This window comes from Metopolophium dirhodum, chromosome 4 (assembly GCF_019925205.1).
Source record: "Metopolophium dirhodum isolate CAU chromosome 4, ASM1992520v1, whole genome shotgun sequence".
NCBI classification, from domain to species: Eukaryota; Metazoa; Arthropoda; class Insecta; order Hemiptera; family Aphididae; genus Metopolophium; species Metopolophium dirhodum.
In genome coordinates, this window is record NC_083563.1 from 38,397,093 (window position 1) to 38,421,700 (window position 24,608).

Here is a 24,608-nt window from a genome sequence, read left to right on the forward strand (position 1 = left end):
ACAGTAATATCATTGTCAGACAATATTCAGTTTACTACAATAAATATATTACATATTTGTTTCCTCTATTTTAAAGAAACATAACCTAACCTAGCCTAACCTACCACTGACGGTTAGTACGTAGTAATTGATTTCACTACTTCAATGGTTAAGTATCATATATTATGTATTATGTATTAATACGTACTAATATTTATTTATGTAGGTATGATTTATATTTCCTAGTGAAAGGTTTTTGGTTGTTAACATATTTTAAAAATAATATACGTCTATGAAGGATACCTAGGTATATAGTTTATATTATATGAATTTATCTCTATGGTTGCCGGTCGTAATGTGTATTTATATTCTCCTTGACATTAAGCTATAACACATATAGTCTTAAAATATTATAATAAAGATTCATTCGAAATGGAAGTAAAGCAGTGTCTACTTTAGTGCTTGTTCCTTTAGTCTTCTACTATACCTCATATAGCTAGTATATTACGCCGGGACACTTATGTTGCGTTTGCAGTATACCTAAATAATGTAGCATGATATTATAATATGCAAAGGTGCGCATTAACTTAACTAGTTAATTATTTTTGTTTTTAACTTAATAACTTATTCAGTTAAAATTTGTGATGTTTTAACTTAACTAATTATAGTTCATTATCGTTGTCATGCAGTTCAATTAATTTTCTTTTCATATTATCATGCTACAACTAGACAATACTGATTCGTTGACTCTTTTCCGATTTCGGCTATAGGTATAGAGTCGTTTTAAACTGATAAGACGAATTTGTATTACAATAATATTAAACTCTGTTAAACGCAATAATGTCACACACGCTTTTATGTGAACAGTTAATTGTAGGTACTATTGCTATACCTACGGCATTATTCACGGTCCTAGATATTCCGTGTCTGGTTAACAATTATTATTGGTACGAGAGCTAATATGAAATGGTCGACTCCACATTGAAACACACGTAATTCAATTCACTACAATTTTCACATTAACGCGTATAGAATCGTTTGAAATCGAAACGAACGCCGTCGATGAATATTAGAGAAGCATCTGATAAATTTTACTGCAAGTTTATTGCAAGTCCGTCGCATGCCCATTATAATATTATCATCCCGAGATTTCGTGACGCATACTGCACGGCTAAACATGACCGATATCACCACATACCACTACCTGGGTAGAATAATAATATGACGATTATGGCATGTCTGTTGTATGACATATAGTATTATAATATTTTGTCTAAAATATAAGTAATAAACATTTTTCAGCGTAGGGCAGCGTTTCTCAACCTTTTTAACGTCGCGACCCCCAAAATAGGTGAACAATAAATCACCTTACAACCCCCTTCCCCCCACCAATTATAATAAAACCTTAGAACATAAATCAATCTCAAATATCACAATAATTCATACTTTTTACTTTATTATTCATAGTTTATAGTGTATTTCGTCACCATTCATGCAAAGCGCACCCTAAGTCAAAAACATGATTTTTGAGAATCAACTTTGGCAATTTTTTCAAATTTTAAACGTAGGCCAAATGTAACCAAATTTTGTTTTTGCTTGATTTTATTGATTTTATTTTAAGCGAAATAGTTATTAAATAAATAACTTATATAATTTATAAATTGTATGAATAGTTGTAAACAATACTGTGACACTGTGAAATAATTACTTATTACCCTTAAGATACAAATTATTAAGTGGGACTTAAATAGTGAGTTAAAAAAAAATATTTAAAAATTAAATCAGGTAGTAATTGGGTAACTCATCAAACTTTTCTGTGGAAAAAACTTAAACTATGCAAATTTAAAAAAGAAAAGTTGCTCGTCTCGATTCAACAAAAATATACAACACCAATATTTGGTTTCAGATCGTAACCGTAATGACTTAAGACAGAACTTTTTTAATGATTACTGATCGGATTCTATTCATTGCTATCTGCACAACACAGTTCCTTTTCACCAATGTTTGGAAGTACAATGTAGAAACTATTTAGGAAGATCATAGAAATGTGAACAAGTTTATCCTTGGTTTAAATTTAAAATAAATGCAAATAATAATATTACTTCTCTTTAAAAAATTACTTTTACGACTTTAATCCTTTTTACATTTTTTCAACAATAATGCATTGTCTGGTTTCAACATAAACAGAATAAACTAGTTAAAAAAACTATTTAATTTCAAACAATGCATTATTTCCACAATACTGGAATTTATTGTTATTTGTTTAATATTATTTACAACGTAAGATATGGTATCTTATTTAAACGATAATAGTTTGGTACTGTCTATACATTTAAGAACTAAAAAATTCAAGTATTTTATTAAAACATAAATGGTAAATAATGAATATTTTTTTAAGGGTAATGAATAGTTGAATTTATTAAATGTGATTTTCAAATTATATATAATATTAATTTTAAGTCTTCGTTGTTCCGTAATAATATCTGCCACATAATAAAAATAATTTACCATTACGACCAATATTTTGGTTGTTATGAAATATACAGTTTAGGTACATCGTTTTTGATACAAAACATAATATTATCTTATTTAAATGCATATAAAGCGTCTTTGGTACTTAATTTTATACAATATTGATACTACGTCTTTGTATAGAAACATACCTACATTTTTGCGTCACTGAACATCTCTTTGACATTTCGACCAATTTTCAAAAACTTTTACAATAGGTTTCAGTGTATTAGGTATTACTCATGATAATATTCATTATACTTGTATAATGTTTATTTTGTGAAGTTATATACATTTACAATTTATCTACGGTATATTTTGCAATATTCGTTTTGATTTTTTACTTATCTTTATCAGATTTTAAACATTTTCTCTGTACGATTTATTTATCTCTAATGATAGTTAAATTTAGTTTGGGTTACGCACTTACATGACTACACAAGTGCAATAGTATTTAGTGGTTTAGATTGTTTAATAAACTATTTGAATTACATTTTTGAGTCCATTAAAACTTGTGGAAGTGATTTTTTAGGATTAACATTTAAAAATAGTTAATTACAAACTACAGATTGCTGTCTGTTATTATTGTTAAACATTGTTTGAATATTTTTTTTTGTTATAGATATTAAAATTATTATTTAAACGTCAATACCTAAACATTACAAAATCTGTTCATTTTATAAAAAATAATAATATTGTATCAATAATAATCTCCATAATAGTATAAGAAATAGTAAATATAATAATAATAATAGTTGTAAGTATAATATTTCAATAAATAAATAAATTAAGCCTGTTGAAGCAATTTTTCTAAGTATTGTTTAAAATTTATATCTTAGGATCAGAAATTTGACACACATTTTTAAATTTTTACCTCTGAAATTCTTGGCTTTTATGGTAACTGTAGTAACCATTTTTGTGTTCTTCGTTTTTTGATAAAAGTAAACAAACCATTTTTTATAGCATCATAAACATCGGAATTTGCACATTTTTAATTATAAATTAAAATCATGATATTTTCCGACGTGAACAGTGACATATAAATATATATAATACTCAGTATCCGTATTTTATCTGAACTTTCTTGAATTTTTCTCTGAATATCTCTTAAGACTTTTAAAACTCATTGACATGAATAATTCCAACGGATTTTTAAGTTTTATTTGGAATTGTTTAAATGTTATAGTTGTGACTTCTCAGTTCAAATAATTGTAAGTCTTAATTTCAGTATTATAATATAATGGAATGTTTTAATGATTTAAAGTATTTTGTCATTTTTCGTATAGCTTATAATTTAAATGCAAAAACTTATACTTAATCTCGATTTCTTTGCAACTTTAAATTGGAATTTTGAATTATTTCTTATAATCTAGGAATTGTTATAAATAATTCCTATTAAATTATACGTCTTGCTAATAAAACTGTATGTTCGACGGTCAAACATTAAAAAATGAATACACTTAATGCGGTATATTGTACAGAAATATAGAGTCACGATATAATTATTGCAATACATTTTTATTTTTGAAAACTAATAATAATTTGTTCATAATATAATAGTTTTAGTATTATTAGTAAATTATACTCATATCTATAGGTTTGTAGAAAATTGTTCACCAAATGATTCTCTATGTAAATTGATTTGCGTGATATAATATTATTATATATAGGTATCTAAAATCATTGGTGTAAGATGACAGTTTTGTTAATTAATTATGTACTACATTGGGTTCAGTTTTGTCAAACTTAAGCTAAAAGTGACCCGTGATATTTTTTATTTAAGTAAATAATTGAAAAAAAATTGACCCGGTTGTAAGTTTAATAATGTTGTAATACAATAAATGAATACTTTTGACAAGACGGCGCAACGTGTATGCAATTATATAACATATTGAAGGAATGCATTGTTGTATTATAATAATATTACGTCATAATATTTAGATGTTAGTGTGATGTTATAACAGGTACCATATAAGTGTTACAGTGTTCTAATTATTATTTAATACAATAATATTCATATCTTATGTAATTATTATAATATATTGTATACAGAATATACATAATAGTATAACAATGTTTGATATCAAAACTCTGAATACCTATAATAATATTATATATTATAAATATACAGAATATTGTACAACTGTACAAGTAAAGATTTAACGAAGCCCGCCGTCGTCACAAGATTCTGACTGCATACAGTAATAAATAACAATCAAAAATCAAAATTCAAAATATAATATTATAATATTATAATATTATAAATCAAAAAAAATGCTGAAGATATCAATCCTACGGCTATTAATGTAAAATAATAATATGTACCTAATAAGGTTATTTTCGATTTTGGTAGTTTTTTTAAAAACAAGATTGTTCACTAGATAGGTTATATATTAAAATAATACTATATGCAGAGAGCATTCAAAAAAGCAAAAGTTCTACGAACAAAAATTAATATCTTCCGATATGTTGATATTATGTAGATTTTTAAAACGAAGATCAAAATATAATATATAATAAAACCACACCAAAAATAAAAAAGAAAACATTTTTTTTTTTTTGATAAATGATTTAATGACAACAATCATTATCAATAATGTTGATAATAATAATAAATTATAAAGTATAAAATTGAAAAAAACAATTTAAGCTATGATAATATACGTAAAGGTTATATGAAATTCATACTACCTACCGCATATTATATTAAATTATAGTTCTTTTTTTATTTAAAAACTATTATTGAAACATTTATATATTTATATTAATTTAATATAGATGACTAAATTAGAGAAATATAATAATTTGATTGGCATCGAGAGACATCACCAATTCAACATTGTTGGTCGAATGAATTGGTGGAACTGTACAATATAATATTGTACATTAAAGTCAATGTGTTTTTTTATTTTAGATCAATTCCAATTTATAAAATTGTCAATGTTCAAAATCTTTTCAAAACATAAACATTATCTGTTTCTTGTCATCTTCGACACTCGTTATTGGCATTATCATTTCTACTTCAGTGCTTCACGCTTTGTTCGATTCAATTTTTTTTAACGTAACTACTCGGTATAACCAATCGATTACAACTTTCAACTGTTTTATATTATAAAGCTATTTTTTTTTCTGTGGATCCACTCGTTATAGAATCGGTGTAACATTTCGTCTGAATAGATACAAATTGTAAGTGTTTTCAGCAAAACTGTACGCAACTGAATGATAACATTGAACGCAATATTTTTGAACTAATTGTATTTATTCTACATAAACATTATGTGTATTATAATTTGATATTACGGCATTTGTGTCCATGCACAGTTATACACTTAAAATCTATCTTCTGGACAATTTAGAAATACTCTAAATATTCTCCAAAAAAATATTAGTTCAGTCATAAATTACTGGCATTATGATAAATTACTCCAGTAATTAATACAATTTTACGGGTGGAGTTTTTAATTTTTTTTTTAACGTGTGTGGAAGAAAAAATAATTATGCATCAATAATTGAATAATAGACGGACAAAAATGTTAAGCAAAAATTGATAACAGTTATCAATTTATATTAATCAGATATTAAAATGTAATTACTTACCATAATAATTCAATAATGATCAAAAGACACCTTACCTTGTTACATAGTCAACTCCTGTGACTTAACTTTTGTTTTATACCTATGTGGATATATATAACTGTTTTTGCGTTACATTTAGGTCAACCCGATTACCACACTGTTGCAATATTTTTTTTAGATTCGTCTACATAATATGAATATATTTAATATATATTCGCCTAGGTATATGTACTCTATTTTTCTGCTATTGAATATTGTTTCCTCGAGAGAACAATTGAACAATGAATTGAATTTTGCAGATTTATTTGATTACCTTTCACATATATCTATCGTATATTATATATTGTTGAAATTCAATGCAAGTGGAATAACAATGTATTATTGATTTTGAATAGAGCAAACAAATCGTGATAACAATTTATTTTACCAGATCCACGTTATATTTCCCAATGCATTGTGTCGTATAATATAATCTATAATAGTGAAAGAAACCCGAACTTAGGTAGTTATAATCGCTTTGGCTGAAAAATAACATAATTAATATAAATTATTGTTAAACCGACTTTTGTATATCTATCAAACTTATTTCCTAACAGAATATTCGATAAAACCAACTACTATCTGTTACGAGGAAAATTTGTGTCCCGACCAAAACTAAACATACAAGTATAAAACATTCCACTTTCTACATAGTTTTCCAATATTGGATGTATAAAGTATGCAAGACTAGCAGCAATATACAATAACGTGGTTTTCACCGTCGTAGAGTCAATATTATTCAGAAGTTCACCCACGTGTGCCCACTTTACTTAACAGGTTGAAATAATAATATCATTACATCATATCTAACAAAAGAAAAGTAATTATTTAAAATTGGTTTAAATCCCATAATCGCTATATATAATTTATTATCATTACAATTTATATCATAATATTACAATCATTGATCAGTATCAATCAACTAGATTTATAAATAATTATATAATAATATATAATGTTCTTGATTTTTTAAGTGTATTGTACCTATAAACTATCAGTACATTATTTTTTTTTAATACACAAAAATTGATTCAGATAATGTTCATTACCAAACATTACGATTAATTTGAATGAAAATAATGCAATACTATTTCAGTGTTTGAGTTGATATTGTATAACTAAACCCAGAACAACTTTTAAAGGCGATACATTAATATTTCTAGATGAAACTTCATAAACACTATTATTTTTTGTATAAACTGTCTGTTTTTGAAAGCTAGAATAAGGCTATTACCTTCTGGATTTAAAACTAAACATTTATATATGAAAGCAATTCGTATTAAAAGCAATTATTTTTTTTTAATAATAATAATATTAAGTGATATTTGTTACATCTTATGTAGTATAATATAGGTATTATGTATTTAATTACGATGAGTTAAAAAAGAAATAATTAATTTATAACTATTATATTTCTAAATCGTCGTGTATATTTCATATTCAATTATTATTACACAAAATTATTTTATTATATTGATAACCCATAATACTTCACTGGACAAGTCGTTCGTTGATTTTAAAACAACAAAAGGTAGTTTGCAGATTATACAAACTATAAATAGATGTACTACTGTACGATACAAGTATTCTATAATTTAAATATTTATTCAAAAATGGATGTCGCAACACAGTATCACATTTTATTATTATTGCCTCCAAAAATGATAAGATGGTTGGTAAAATGTAAAGAAAAAACAAATAACAAACATAATTTAAACTCCCAAAAACTTGTTCCGTATACACTGCGGCTGTATCAATGCGGCACAATCACTAAACTACTATCAATTCAAGATATAAACAAAAAAATAAAATCAAAAATCTAACTCAGTACCATGCTAAAAAATGTAAGAAATAAATTCAATCCCATCCACCACCAAATCCAAAATAGACTCATAGATGCAAAAACAAAACAATAATTAAATTTCAATTTGGATGCCTGCACATTAGGGTGGTCTAATACTAGGCCAAAAAAATTTTTTTCCGAAAACTTTATCTCCTACACTTGATAATTGTTCTGTATAGTTTCAAATATAGTTTCCAAAAAAAAAAAATTTTTTAACATTTTTTTTGAGCCATCCCAAGTCAATTGAATAATTTAAATTATTTAAATATTAATAAAATAATGAAGAACTGGTTTGTGTTTAAAATTATTATTTATTATATCTTTAGTATACATTAAAAAGTCATATACTACCATATTATATTACTATATTTGTCAACTTATAAATATTACCTAAAAAATTTAGCTTATGTTATTTAAATAAAATTATTATAACATAAAAGTTGGATTTGTGTTTTTTAGAGCGTGTTTGCTACAGCCAGGATAAGTCTTTCGATGCTCAGAAACTACTTGTAAAAGAAATTGAAGTTGGTCCTCATTATGGGTGATTTTGCGATTAAGGTCTTGGATCAATGCAACTCCTATTTCTGCCACGTCATTTGTTACTCGAAGGTTTTTAAAAACTTTCTCTGCTTCTAAGAAACTATGTGCACATATTAGCATGGTTGGTTCCAAAATCGCTAATAAACAAGCTAAATTAGTGCCATATTTTGACATGACATACGATTCATGGACCTCTCCCCGACTCCTTCTAATAAGCAAATTAAACAAAACATACGGAACAGTCAAACAACCAAGTTAAAACAAATAAAACAATCGTTCATAAGATGGAACAGAAACCCAAATTTCAGCATCGCAAATGAAAAAAATTAGGCTTTTGTAAAACAACATCGATTTATTGAAAGTACTTAAGCAATTAAAAATTTTTTTTTTATTTAATTATGTAGGTTTTTTCAAGTGTATCTATAATATTAAAGTATTCTGTATTCTACAATTACTCATTAAAATCAAATGTATTTTGTATTTTAAGACAATTTTTGAAAGTATTTCACCAATCATTGATTTGCACTCTTGTTATTGTTTATGTTGTAAAATGCATGAGCGTGTATAAAAACATCTATCGATGTTTCTTGAAAACAATTTCACATAGGTACCTACTCGCTTCACGTTTATCGGGTCTGTATTTCGTACAAATTATAATATTATTGACAGTGTGTTGTTGTACATAGCCAATAGCCATATTAGTTATTTATTTTTTTTTTTTATTGGTTAAGGCTTCAATTACATAGATTATTAGCCTAGTGTTATTTACAAACTAAAAGTAATTATACAATAATAGAGCGAGAAGAAGAAACATAATATGTTATATACAGGAGAATCATAATTTATCGACTAAACCAATTAATTTAAAAAAAACTGACAATATTAGTGCTGTTGGTTAGATTGAGGGCTTCTTCGAGTGTAGTAGAATTGTTGAGAAGGTGACGTGCAGATGTGTATTTGGGGCATTTGATGATTATGTGTTCAATTGTAAGGGGGATTAGTTATTTTAGTTATAAGTATACATATATTGTTATAAGTTATAAAAAAAAAAAATAATATTGTCGATATAAATCCACAAATTTTTCTTTATTAGTCTAAAACATAATATTAACATAATAACTAATCTAAAACATTTTTTTTTAAACTAATCTATGAAATTTTTTTTAATTGGACGATTCGGGTAAACCATTTTGTAGAAACGCTGGTTGGAAATCAGGAAATGTCCATTGCCGGCTTATAGACATACTGCACGAAGGACGACGAGAGGACATTTTGCGGCGGACTGTCAGACCAGGACGCCGAGCGGCCACCGATCCGTCCCCGCAGGGGTTCTCGTCGGGCCGCGACGACGGCGCGAGGCGCACTACAACTTGCGTCCGACTGCGGTTCAACCGGCAGTACTCTCGACGGAGCAAGAGGAGGATACGCAGGTGCTCGACGGCGATTACTATGGCATGCAGCAGCGGCAGCAGGATCAGGAAGCGGCTGCAGGAAGAGGACGAGTCTAAAAATCAGCCTTTGCCGGAAGACCACAACCACGGAAATGCTGCCCACCCCTGTGAAACCGGCACGTGTGTTCGTTCTGCGGGCACGGGGTTTGGACTAGAAAGCCTGCGGCTGCAGACAGAGGTGTGGGCCGTGCGTGCCGGACCCGGATATGGTGACAGGGGAAGGAACATTTGGAGGTGACGTTGAAACTGATCGAAGGGTAAGAATCTTGACGGTGACGGCAGTTCCGAGAAGCGCGACACAGCTTCAAGAATTCCGGCGAGCATATCATTGGTTAGTGGAAGCTCGCCGGTCAATCGTAGGTATGCTGAAATCATAATTTTACGGAAAATTATTAACAATTTAGATTTTGTCACGATTTTTCGACATACCTATTGTTATGATCGTAATATGGTCTATAATAATAAGTTAGTTCGTAAAATACACTGTAGCCTTATAACTTACGTAATAATGTGTCGTATTTCTATTTGGTAGTATTTGGTTTGGACACTGGTTAGGCTGATCTGGCGCGGCCGGCTTTTGCCGGCCTTTGCTGTGATGTTATGTTGGTCAAATTGTTTGTTGTCGCGCTTCTTTTGAAACTGCCACGTCGCTCCTTAACCCCTCCAGTTTCACCGTCACTTCCGTTAGTTCCTCCTCGGTCATCTTCGACTCGGTTATTGTCACCATCTCCGGTCCAGACACCAACTCTGGCACACGCACCTCGATCTGCAGCCTGCACCAGGCTTTCTCGTCCGAACCAGCTGATTGTCCCCGACCACAGCTGCAGAACGAACACCCGTCGTCACTGAAGGTTTCCCGGACGTGGGCAGAATTTCCATTACATATTATTATGTTTTCGGTGGTCCTCCGGCGACGGCTGATCTCCAAACTCGTCCTTGCCAGCTGATCCTGATCCTTTTCTGCGGCTGCTGCAAGTGCCGCCACTGCATGCCATATTTTTTCTTATCCATCTCCGCCGTCGAGCTTGCATCCTCCTGCTCCGCTGGCTGATTCGTTTCCCGGCCGCATATTATGTTGTAGTACACTTCCTTATAAGCCGTCGTCGTGGCCCAACGAGAACGTGGCCCGGTCACCACGGAGGCTGACCACGTCCCCTCGGGATCGGCCCAATGGCGTCCCGTCCGACAGCCCGCCGTTAGTCCTCTCTTTGTCTTTGGTGCAGTATGTCTCGTTATATTTAGGCGCCACTCCAGTTCCACGAAATGGACATTCCCCGATGATCTATCTAGCTCAAACAGCGTTTCTCTTCAATTTGGTCTGGGATTGCTTTGATTGGGCGTCTATAGCTTGTATAAATAATTAATTTTAAAAACTTTAACATAAATAAACAAATCTCGTAACTATGGTCCAAGGTATTATTATTTTTAACCCTATTACATTATTTTTAACATATTATTTATTTTTTAGCATTTAAAACTGAAAAGTCGTTTATTAAATTATAGCCATATATGCCTAAGTTATGTATGTATACGATATTAATTATACGTACCTAATAAGTTATACGTTTAAACTAAAATCTGTAAATAATTAATATGATAATGAATAATGGGTATAGATTATGGTCATGAGCTCAACTAAGGAAGCTGAAGTGGAGTAGCTACATGCTCTCGAAATTATTAATATATATATATTATATTATAAATATCCTAATTAAACATATTATTGTCCTCTGAACTCACATAATATTAAACTAAAATTAATAAATAAAAAAAAGGCGGGTAAGTGGATGTCGCTCTGCTATACAGCAGGCTACAAGTGGGTCACTGTATAATGGATGGTAATATGAAAGGAATACCATTAAGTTATTCAAGCCAACACAAAATATACTGGTTATTTGTTAAACTATAAATATCAACATATTATTATTATTATTAATTAATTACATTATCTCATCGCCATTATTATAATATCATACAAAAATCAAACTTTATTGGAAATATGTACCTAACTAAACTCTAAAATGTAATGTCATTAAACGATATATCGTGACATTATGTAATATAATCGTGTTATAATATTACTTAAGTAATATACTAATATCATATAATATTACCTACTTAAACACTGTAGGTTAAAATCATAAATATTTTCATTTTCAAATGCCAAATATATAATAATTATATTAGCAGGGCTAATCCGTAAACAAATGATATTCATGAGCAATAAAAATATTATTATCATCAGGTTAGTTCAATCTGAGTTGAGTTAGGTCAAAATGTCTCGTTGTGTTTAGTTTATGTTTATCTGTTGTACGATTAAAGACTGAAAATATATGCAGACAGCGTATAATGTATTAATGTCAGGTCTATTTTCTAAAATATAAGCCGAGAAAATATTTTAATGAATTCCAGAAACATTACTACAGTAAGTTGTAATATAATAATAGTAATGTAAATCCAACGGTTATTTTTCGAATCGCGTAATCGCGACGCTCATTAGTATAAGTGTTCAAGAAAACGATGTAATACATTATCAGTTTTATTCGTGTAGATAGGTATTTCGTTTCATTAATAAATTACTTACAATAAATGGAAATTTAAATAAAAATATTCCGTGATTTCATTAAAGAAATATGTGAACCTATGGCTATGAGATTTTCTTGTATATAATATAATAATATGGTATAATATTATTATTATTATTATTATTTTATTTGTTTAGAGCCCGGCAACTACGGCCATTAGCAATTATGAGTGTTATGGTTGTGTTTTGGTTTTTTTTTTCAATTGTGGGGAGGGTACTGTACGTGTGTTTGGTTTTGGCAGAATTTCAAATTGGGAACTCGTCTCTCTCTCTCTCTCTCTCTCTCTCTCTCTCTCTCTTTCTAGACACGGAGGAGCAGTCCGTGGTCGAGTTTCGAACCGGCGACGGTACGCGTCGAAACCGACGCCGTAGACCACTTGGCCACTCCGTCCGACCGTCCACCTATAATATTATTATAGTCGGCCTCTGTTTCTAAAAATGTTTATGGTATATGTTTTATGTTACTATTAGTAATTCGGTAAGTTAAAATAATAAATTGTAGTAAAAAACATCGCATATATTAATATTAATATATTATATTATTGCGGTATTAAAATATTATAGGTAAGTTATAGGTCGTAAATGTATAATGTTTGATGGTGCGTGAATAGGTTTGTAGTATAAATCAGCTTAAAGTTGATCTAATTAATAGTTGAAAATTACATTGTGTGTGGTAAATAATAATATCGGTAATAACTAATAACGATCAATGTCAAGTCCTTATAAGTAATATTCATTATCGTCCAGGTTATTATTCAATTTTATAAAAATTTGAACCTATTTTATATTTATATTTATAGAAAAAATAGTGCGTTTGTTTTTTGAGATTTTTAGGTTTCTAAAAGAACAACATACAAGGTATGTTATACCTAATACATTTTTAAGCCTTTTTAGCTGAATAAATTAAAATCCTATATGTTTACAAAACAAATTCGTGATTTTGATGAATTTTATAAAAAATTTTAAATGTTTAAAAAAGAATATTTTGATCATATATTATTGATATTTTTCCATTTGGATATGAACAACTTGCAAGAAACTTTTAAAGTTTCAAATTTTTATAATAGGAAAAAAAAAGCCAAAATATTTCAAAATGCATTACTTTTATCAAATCTATAAAACGCTAATATAAATATTTGGTGAAAATTTAAATTCTTACAGTCGTGGGTCAGGAAATTTGTTTTATCGAATAATCGTGGTATGTCGCCATCAGTGACAGTTGTGCAAATGCATACCAATTACGTGCTAATATTTGGATTAAAAAACATAACAATATATTAGAAATATAAATATTTCACCAGTAATAGGTCTATATATGGCTACATATTATTATACTGCGTGTAAATTTATTTTGGACAACGAAATTATAACAGTCATCTGTCTGTCATGCTGGCGGTGTTATATAGAAAATCTACATAAGCTTACTGATTGTTTACTCATCCCATATAACATGGCTGTAAATCTATTATAATCGCACTAGGTACATACTGCTATAATTATATTATGTTTGGTAAGTTGATGACGTCACCGCGTCATAGAAACTTATTACGATCGTATCCGACGCGAAACCAAAAGTTCACTACAGTAACTTAAATAATGAGTTATTTTACAGCAAACTATAATTTAAATTTAAATTGATTGTTTGTTTCCTTTATACGATTTCCATGTTGAAATAATTAACGCACATTTAAATCAAATCATATTCTTGTTGAGTCTACATCCGTTTGTCCGCGGCTACTGTTGAGAAACTAATTTGTGATTCCAAAGTTTCAACTTTTACTGTTTTACTTATGGAAAAACTAATATTTATTAATTGGAAAATAGAAAATAATAGTTATACATAGGTAATGCATACAGGTCACATAACGTTATTTACATCAATCAACAGGTTAACAATTGAACAAAGTGAAGTTCATAAAATAACAAAATTGTTAAAGAAATTATTGTAGTGATAAATTAACAAAATGAAATCCATTGACAAATATATGTATATTAATCCATGATTAGACGAATACAGTAAATCTAGTTTAAAAGTTTTCAAAAACTAATTTTAATCTGAACAATACGTCAGTACAAAATTTAAAACAAATAAAAAAGTAAAAAGTAGTAGTTAGTATAAGAATTTATAAAACCCGAATAATTGTAAATATCTATCACAAATACATACAAAGTTCCTGAGACAAAATAATCTAACTTAATGAGATGTTTAATTGTAAAATATAAATTTTTATATTACGAATTTATAAAATTGACTTATTTAAAATAAAATATTCTCAATACAATATTTTATGAATAATATTAAGTCTTTCTATGTACAATATATTTCATCCATGTTTTATTTCGTTTAGCAATTATATAATAATGTTGTGTTATATACACAGAAACAATAATTGGAACTATGGTGTTTTTAGTAATATCACGTAAAATAAAATGCATGAAACTATTGCATTATTCATTGAAACCCGACCAATTTATAATAACAGGCAACATTTAATAACCACGATGGTCGATTTCACTATCCACCCAATTTATTAAACAGTTAACAACTATATAGTTGAGGCTGAAATAAATCAAATACAATATTATGAAAAGGAAAAAAAAGATAAAATAAATAGTTATCAAAATGAAAAATTGGAGGAGTCTTGCCAAGGCAACGCCGAAAACGGTTTCGTATAATACGCAATGTATCTTAAATATAAATCAAACAAAAATGCAATATTTCGTTAAGCTGAAAATTATTTCAGTTAATATGTTATTTATACTTATAATAATATTATATTAAGCACGTTAAAAATAATAACATACCTTACTTATTATTTATACGCTTTTCTGTTGTAGGAATAATAATATGCTCGAAGGTTTAAATTCTCGAAATCGTTTTAATGTAGGTATTTAAATACATTTGTATGAAACACAATTACCTACCTATGCTCAAACAGATTGAATGTGTTACTCGAGCCGTGGTTTCTACGGATCTGTTCGAGTATCTGGAACAAGACAATTTGGACTAGTTGAGTATAAATCAAATTGTTTGAATTTTTAACGAACATTTTTCGCAATTGACGAAACTATAACTGTCAAAGCGGTTGGAAAGTAGGCGTCGTTCTGCTGCACTTACAGTATGGGTGTCGAGTAGGTCATTGTAATGGATGCATTAAAATCTGAATTAAATGGTAGGTAGGTACTCTACTCGATTATGCTTGTATATGGAAAACGGTTCTGAGCGGAGACAGTCTGTCAAGCCTATATCAAGTAATATAATATTTCATGATATTCAAGATTGTCAAGGAAGAAATTATTGGAGTGTATCGCTACGTACTGGGTCAATTTTGAGCGTTCACGAGCAATATACAAGCAATACGTATCGACACGTATCGGACTCGGACAACGATACGTGTCGGTACATAACTATTGCTGTCGGTACTCAACTATTCCCTATCATCGTTACGACGATACGTATCGAATTTGTCTTCTTAAAAATTTTGATTATTATTGCTCTTATTAAAGTAACATATTTTTACCTAATTAGTATTACGGTAGGTGGTTTTAATTAATTTCCAAAAACGTTGCTTTAACTATATTAATTATTATTTGATAACCACTTTGTTATTAACACTATTGTTATCACTTATCAACCTGGCTTCGATTTACCAAGGATAATCTGATTGACTTTAAACCACCTGCAGGCTCGGAAGGTACAATCACCGAACGCACAAATATAATCTGCATACTTCACCTTCCTGTTACTTTGGACATGAATCACAAACTATCACCCATATATAGACCGAATGTCCGATTCGCGCATCCATAGGAACTTTAATTGATATTCACACTATTAATTAGTGGTTTTGCGTAAAAATTCTCGATGTTTCTTAATTTTGTTTTTATAATAAATTACTAAAAACTTTTAAGTTTGTCCGTTTCCAAGTAGCGGTTAGGTTAGGTCACGGAAGAATTCCGAGGTGTGAACCGTCATATACACGCACTCCCGGGACAGACTCGGGTGCGTGTGATTGCATGCGTGTTCCATGATAATGGTGATGTGGGGTTGCAGGGGGGGGAGGCAGACATAATCCACAGAAGAATGCATGGTGGATGGTGGTAAGGGTGAAAGCTACGTTTGCATCGGGGGGTCAGCAGTGCGCGTAAAAACCGGCCTTGAGCTTTGGCCCGATGGGCAGGCGGGGGTGTTAGTTTGCCGGTAGAATGGGTGGATGAGATTCTGAAATTGGATGGGGGAGGGGTGGTAGACAGAAGGTGTGTGTGTGTGTGTGTGTGAGTGAGAGAGAGAGAGACCCATATAATCAGTGGCGTGAACCACGGCGGATCGATACTGAAACGTGACGTCCGTTCGTCCCCTTACCCACCCCTCAAACCTCTGCCTTTACTCGATCGCCCACCGTGCCGTACTCAACACAGTTGTACGGGACGGGTATACCTGTACTACGTTGTATCGTATACGTATTGTGATGTCCTTGTCCTCCTCTCGCGGCCGCTATCACGACGGCGGGCGGAGACCTGTTGCTCGCCGCAATACCGCTTGATTACTACCCTCTTACCAACCACCAACGATGCACTAGCCACGGTCGTAGCTATCAAAATCCACGTCTTGTTCGCACATGCTATCGCTTATATTTTATCTATTTTGTATTTATCTTGCACAGTTCCCACTCATTTCGTATTTGTCCCGAACACCTAGATACTATATAAATATAAAAGAGCGCAATATTAGTACATGCAGTCGTCCTTACTGTAAAAGCACCCTTCACTACCAAAAAAAAACATATCAGCAGAGGGAAAAAAGGGAGGGATTTATATAAATATGTGTACAGTATATAGGTACACAACATACATATTGTAATAATAAAATAATAAATGTAAGATAGAGTGTTGTGTCATCTCAAAATCAATTTCTATATTTAATCATCCACGATAGTGAAGAGAGAAGGATCTGAAACTTCTTTAGATGGTGATTCAATGCATTTACTTCAATTCTGATTTTAGAAATGTCTAAGTGGCCTCAGATAATATAGTTATTATAATATTTTCAAATAATTATACTTTTATAACATTTTAGTAGTGTTTTGATTTCAGGGTGGGGGAAGATACTTTAAAAACTGTATTGTCTGTCCTAGTAAAACAAATTCCATAAATATATTTTAATTCGTAATTTATTAAAAACGACTTTTCCACTTTTTTGAAATTGAACTCCTTAAAATGACTTTGTACCCGCATATTATGTTGTCTCCGTCTTACACGCATACGGTATACCAAATTTTCGTTCACTAGAGTTTCAATAGTGTTCTGTCAATTATAAGCATTTTCAAATATTTATATTTTACATAACTCACTTAAAAATTAAAATGTTGTAAAAAATCAACGAGAAAACACAGATTATGTGTTTGATGTTTAAATTTTGAATAGATATTAAGAAGTTTTAAATTTTAATAATATTAAAGTGGAAAAAGTAATTTAAAAATGTAGAAAAGTCTTTTTCAAGTAAATGTTATGATAAATTGACAAATTGAGTAATTTTAACGACTACATAGGTTAATGATTGTCAATAATGACCAAAAAAACAAAATAATTAACATTTTGTGTACTAAAATTAATTCTTAAAAAAATTAAATATCATCAGAAATCTATAACTGTAAAAAATATTATCGAAGTGAATTGAAGTAACAATGTAATACATTATATTTTTAGATATAGAGTATTGCCATGAACGCAAGAATAGTAAGGAAACCAAATACATACAGCCGCCCATGTGAAAAAAAGTCCTAAAAATAGTAACATGATTAAATTTAATGGCCACATTTATTGCGCTGCAATAGTATCAGTTGCTAATTTTAGTTTATGTGAAATAATTTTAGTTTTCAACACTTTTTAGAAATTATATGGAATGTTTTGAACCATTACCCATTGTGAATCATGTAAATCTTGTAAAATTATGCATTCACACATAATAATATGTGTAGGTACTTCATAAATATTTGATTGTAATTAATAAGAAAATCACCTAACAATGCTAATGCGTATAAATAGGTAAGTTTTGGACGTTTTGGTCAATGTGGATATAATAATATATAAGGTAAAAGTCAGAGGCCGATATAATTATACTGTTTTCTTGAACGTTTTTGCAATTTGAAAATAACCAAATATTTATATTAGCATTTTTTAGTTATAATACAATTTTAAAAATATTTTGACACTTTTTAAACTGTGTATAGACATTTTTGGAGTTATAAACTTTTTAAATTTTTTATTTCACGTAGGTACCTAACTATGTATAATATTATATGATAACATTTTTTTTGTGCGTAAAAGAGCTTGACAATTTGATACAAGATTTTTCACAAGTTTATTTGAAGCAATTAACAAATACCAAAAATATATTCACATTTTTAACATAAGTGTTATTTGAATTTGAATTTTTGATGAAATTCGTCAAAACAGTCAAAATAGCGAATTTATTACTTTGTAGACAAGATATTAAATAGACTGACAAATTGTCTCCGTCAGAATCGTTTTTCATCGTATATAATGGTTTACTATTTAATTCAAATTACATTTAACACGTCATATAAATATATAATATATAACCAGTACTGTATAGCCTACTCAAAGACTTGGTTCACGACACGACGCCTACAATTATAAATACAGCAAAGCAATTTTCCCGGTTTTTCAATTTAAATTAATTATTTTATACGTATAGTGAAAATATAAATTTAATTATAATACGGATTATTACCACGATATTATGTTAACTTTTTTGTATTTTATATTTTATTAATTATATTAGTGCATAAGCGCATATTTTAATAAAATTGCATACTCATATCAATCTATTTTTTTTACGAATATTTATCTTACTAGAAAGTAGAAATTAATATTATGTTCATTTGTTCTTTCGTTGTTAAACATTATTTTGAATAGTTAGTACTTTCACTATTATCGGAGTACTTCCAGGCAAATGAGTGTCAGTGCATTTAAAAAACTTGTTTTAAATAAATTTAAGATAATAAATCAACGTCGTATAATACATGAAGATGAAACGATGTAAATTATATCATATCAATATATATACCTACTTAGGTATCACATCTTCACGCTCTGTTTAACTGCGTAATAATATTATACTTGTCTGGTATACTCATGTTCACTATAATATTTCAGTTTCATCGATAAGCTCTATATAGGTATTTCTGTATTAATTTTTTGAACTGTTCTATAAGTGGCAAGTGACAGCTTTGTTGTACCTATCAAACTCAATTTAAGAATAGAATATAATTATCAGAATACGTTTGGTGACATCTACCTAACAAAAAAAATATTATGATATATTTTAAAAATCAACGTTGATGGAAACTTTTTTAATTTGTTCAGTTTAATAGTCATAAAATAAGTTGAAACGTGAACGTTCGACAAAATTAAAGTTAACAGTCAAAAACCTATAAAAAAAAAAACAACAAATTTAATAAAAATAACCAAACTATTAATTATTGTTTTCTTTTTTTTTTTTAAAGTTTTACACATCGTTATTATTCATTTATTTAAAAATTAATATTTAATACTAACTATAATTTATGCATACATATTTATCAGCGTACGTATGCACTATGACTATGCAATCAGTAAATTCGATCCTTGTCAAAAATATACAAAATGACATTGATTGACAAGTTAAATGGCAAAATACTGGCAGTCTATTTATAATATAATAAAAATATTTTGCTTTTCTAATAACCGCAGTACCTATATGGCTATATATATACCAATACGGCAATACGACATTTTTCGAAAAGTGATTATTTATATCAATGTAAAAAAAATCCAGTAAACAATTTTTATCCAATATTTAGGATCTGGAAATGGAAAATTGTTCACATTTTATGAAAATATCGATTAGAGTTTCATTATAGGTACTTTTATGAAATTAATTGATACAGCAAAACGATATTATGTAATATTGTTTTTAAATTTTACGGCTGTTACTTAAATAGAAAAATACGTGCCTTTTACCTACTGACATTACAATTTAGCGTCTCTGTATGTTATATAATGAAATTTGTTCGTTGGCAATTAATGTATTACATATGAGTAAGAATAAATTTCCAACAAATATTATAAGTTTTTTCAGAGAACAAATCAATTATATTTTCATTAAAAATATATTGTTTAAAATTAACGGCACCACATTTCAATTATGTTATATTTTGATTGCCATTATAAATACATATTATATATTTTACAAATCAAACAAAAATTAAGTGTGTAGAATGTAGATTGATCACTACAACACGACAATGCCGAAGGACCAACCAACTAAATAATAATAGAAAATAAACCAATAATGAAAGCGCCTGAAATTCGTCAGGTAGGCAAACATATTTTCTATATTGTTGCGCCTGAACTGCAATTGTGTAGGCAACCTGACTTGCACACGACGACTTAATAAATGCCTCGACCGAAAACGAAGACCAACAAGGATACAAACGACTAACGATATACTATAAGAGGCGAAAGAACACAGTTTATACACAGGGATTATGCATTTATGCAAGTAAATGAACAGGGGAAGATAGATTAAGAGTGGTGAGGGGAGGGTGTCTATGATCGGGACGTTCTGGTATGCTCTGATTACAGAGCTCACACAAAATTGGACATAGTCTTCATAACTAAATGTATACAATACGAAAGTCCAGTGATGTTATGGTAAAACACTTGGCAAACACTTGGCAATGGTTTCGATTTCGATCAAAACATCGATCGATGGAAGACGGATGCTCGTACATATATGCTATGATCTTAAGAGGACGCCACGCCCGCATGTGTTGTCTCTGTCTTACGAACGCGGAACATACCAAATTTACGCTCAGAAAAATTCAAGTTTTATGCCGTTAGCTTAAAAACTAGAGTGAATCGACCCATATTATGAACCATGATGGTAAGAACATTATCTGTGTTTTGTTGGAAGTTGTTTTACGATAATTCAGTTTTTAAGTGAGTTATAGCGTGTATGATAAATATAAATTAAAAATACTCATAACTCACTTAAAAACTAAATTTTGTTATTGTAAAACAATTTACAACAAAACACAGATAATGTTCTTACCATCATGGTTCATAATATGGGTCGATTCACTCTAGTTTTTAAGCTAACGGCATAAAACTTGAATTTTTCTGAGCGTAAATTTGGTATGTTCTGCGTTTGTAAGACGGAGATAACACATGCGGTTGTGGCGTCATTTTAATATTAATTATTTATATAATATATTTAGCACCTATAGCAGCTCGTGGCATCTATGTGCCAAACCGGCGTGATCATATTGTATATAATAACAATACAATATAATAAATTACTTTCGATCAATCGCATATTTGTGTACAATTTTATTGAACTCGACCTCACAATGAGTACGAATGAAGAAGTCAATCTTGACAAAAAGCAGAAGTGGTACTTATATAGTTTAAATACTTAATGTACGGCCCTGTTTGTCATCGTTCCTTACGCTCAACAAATTAGCCGTACCCTACAAGGAGTAATATACGATGCGTCGATGGACGACAACGTTTCTTCTGCGAACGAATTTACTGCGAAGTCGTGTAGGTACATCACGGCCCCCTGGATGGTATTTTTTTGAAAATCTTGTGAAGAATACCTTCAAAATATTACAAACGCCAAAATGTGTTAAACGTTAATGTATAACTATCGATTTATGATGCACACGTCATCGTAACCGATGTTGTGATTCAATGAGATAAACCAACGCAATATTTTAAAAAAGTTTCTTATTTTGTGTTAAAAGTATATCAACAACGATAATTTACTGCCAGGGTTATCAGTTCATGTTGGATTATATGGCGTCAAGTTTGGCTGACTTGGTGCTGAACTTTTCGTTATACTTTGGCGAGTTTCACGAAATTGTGATAATGTTCTCCCCACTACGATGGATAAATGTATATTATACTATGCACCATCTTTTGATAATTTTAAAATTAAAATTTAGCTAGATTAGTATGATATAATATTATCATAAACCAGGGACTGTAACCGTACTGAAAATAACCGATTATAAAACCGGGAGAATTGTGTTAATTATGAACCAAACCAAATCACGAATCTAATTTTTAAAGTTCAATATTTTTCAGTTATACATTTTTATTTATAAGTGAATTGATCAAAGAAATTATACTATTTATATTTAAATCATACTACTTTACCCCATAATATAAAATTCATAGTCTAAACAGGCTATTTTAAACGGATTAAGAAGGGAAGTAAGTACCTATATATAATTAATAGCATATTATTATTTATTGATTATAGTCTGTAGATTATAATACTATATTATAGTTGGACAATTGTATTATACTGATACTGATTTCACCGAGTAGGTACTATTCACAAATATTCAAACAAAATTATTGATAAACAACGAACTCTAAATGTCGAAATTATTTTATTAATAGAAGGTCTTATTTTCTCCATAATGGTTATCGGAGGGCGAAAGTTAGTGACTATGAAAGTAGGACTTAAGGGTAGATCTGGCCATCTGGGTGTCGTGAGGATGTTGCTTATTCGCGTCGACTGTAGATATTATTCCGTATGCCCTTATTGGATACCGACATCTTTGATTTGACATAATATTAGCTACTATGTACTTATTAGTTATTAGTTACTGTGGTATAATAGTATAATAATGTTTATAATATATTATTAAAAACTATATTATAATATTATAATATAATAAATAATTTATTTATTAGTAAAAACGACGTCGATGTCATTACTCATTAGTCATTATTTCAATTATTACCATTACTGAAATTGCGCGAACGTAATATTGATAATGATCTCGGTCGTCCAAACACTGGTCGGCCATACGACTTCCACCGCCCGACCAATCACGTCTCAATAATCATGCGGGTAATTGTTTCTTATCAAGAAAATATTACTATTTTTAAAATTATTTAAAATGTGATTTATTAATAGAACCATCCAATATTATTTTGTATTTTTATTTTATTATAATATTATATTTTTCATACTTAAAATAATAATATTGGATCTTATATCGTATATTGTTGCTCGTTTTAGTTAATACGTTGGATCTCATTTCGTATTAAGATTACATCGTAGTATCGTACCCACATGACGTGTTGTTTCGACATACTAAATTACTAACTTATAACGAAGCTAATTTTTACGTTGCTTCAGTGGCTCCGAAGTGTAATGTTGACGGTAGATACTTATTTGTCGAAGGTGTTCGCAATAATTCAAAAATATCGAATATACAATTATTTAATATAAACATGTAGTGGTAGGTACACGCTATACACAAAACAAATTATAAATGAAATCCATGTTTTTGAAAACTGCTCCAAGTGGTCGACTATGGTCAAGTTACCCACTTTTAAGTTACCTATACATACAACATAAATAAGAACGTTACGAGTTCTGCTGACCACGGTAGTATAAACTGTGAATTAATATGTAAGAAGATTGTATTACAATTCTTTAAGAGATCTGTTTAAATATAATAATTATCATATTAAAAGTCTCACAAAAACAAGGTATCTAAAGTATTCTGCGAGATCCACATTATATAAATTTATATTTATTTTTAAAATTACTATATACCATAATACCAAATATAAATAAGAACGTTACGAGATCCGTTAACCACAGTAACCAGTAGGTAAAGTATAGTAAGATTGTGTTTTATTTTAACAATTCGTTAAGAGATCTGTTTAAATATAGTAATTATCATATTAAAAGTCTCAAATACACAAAGTAGCTAATGTACTCAGTGAGATCGACATTATATTAATTGATTTATTTTTAGAATCACTGTACACCAAAATAACAAAATATAAATAAGAACGTTACGAGATCCGTTAACCACAGTTGTAGCCAGTAGGTAAAGTATAGTAAGATTGTGTTTTATTTTAACAATTCGTTACGAGATCGATTTAAATATAATATTATTATATAATAAAATTTAACTAGTACGTATTACTCTAGATCCACAGCCACGGACCCCAGCAGTACCCTAAGTAGACACCAGCTCCCCCCCCC

At 29.6% G+C, this 24,608-nt stretch overlaps 1 pseudogene; it reads left to right on the plus strand.

The window, feature by feature from the left end:
* Positions 1 to 9,707: 9,707 nt before the first annotated feature.
* On the plus strand, positions 9,708 to 10,200 carry LOC132943641 (uncharacterized; annotated as a pseudogene).
* Positions 10,201 to 24,608: the final 14,408 nt, after the last annotated feature.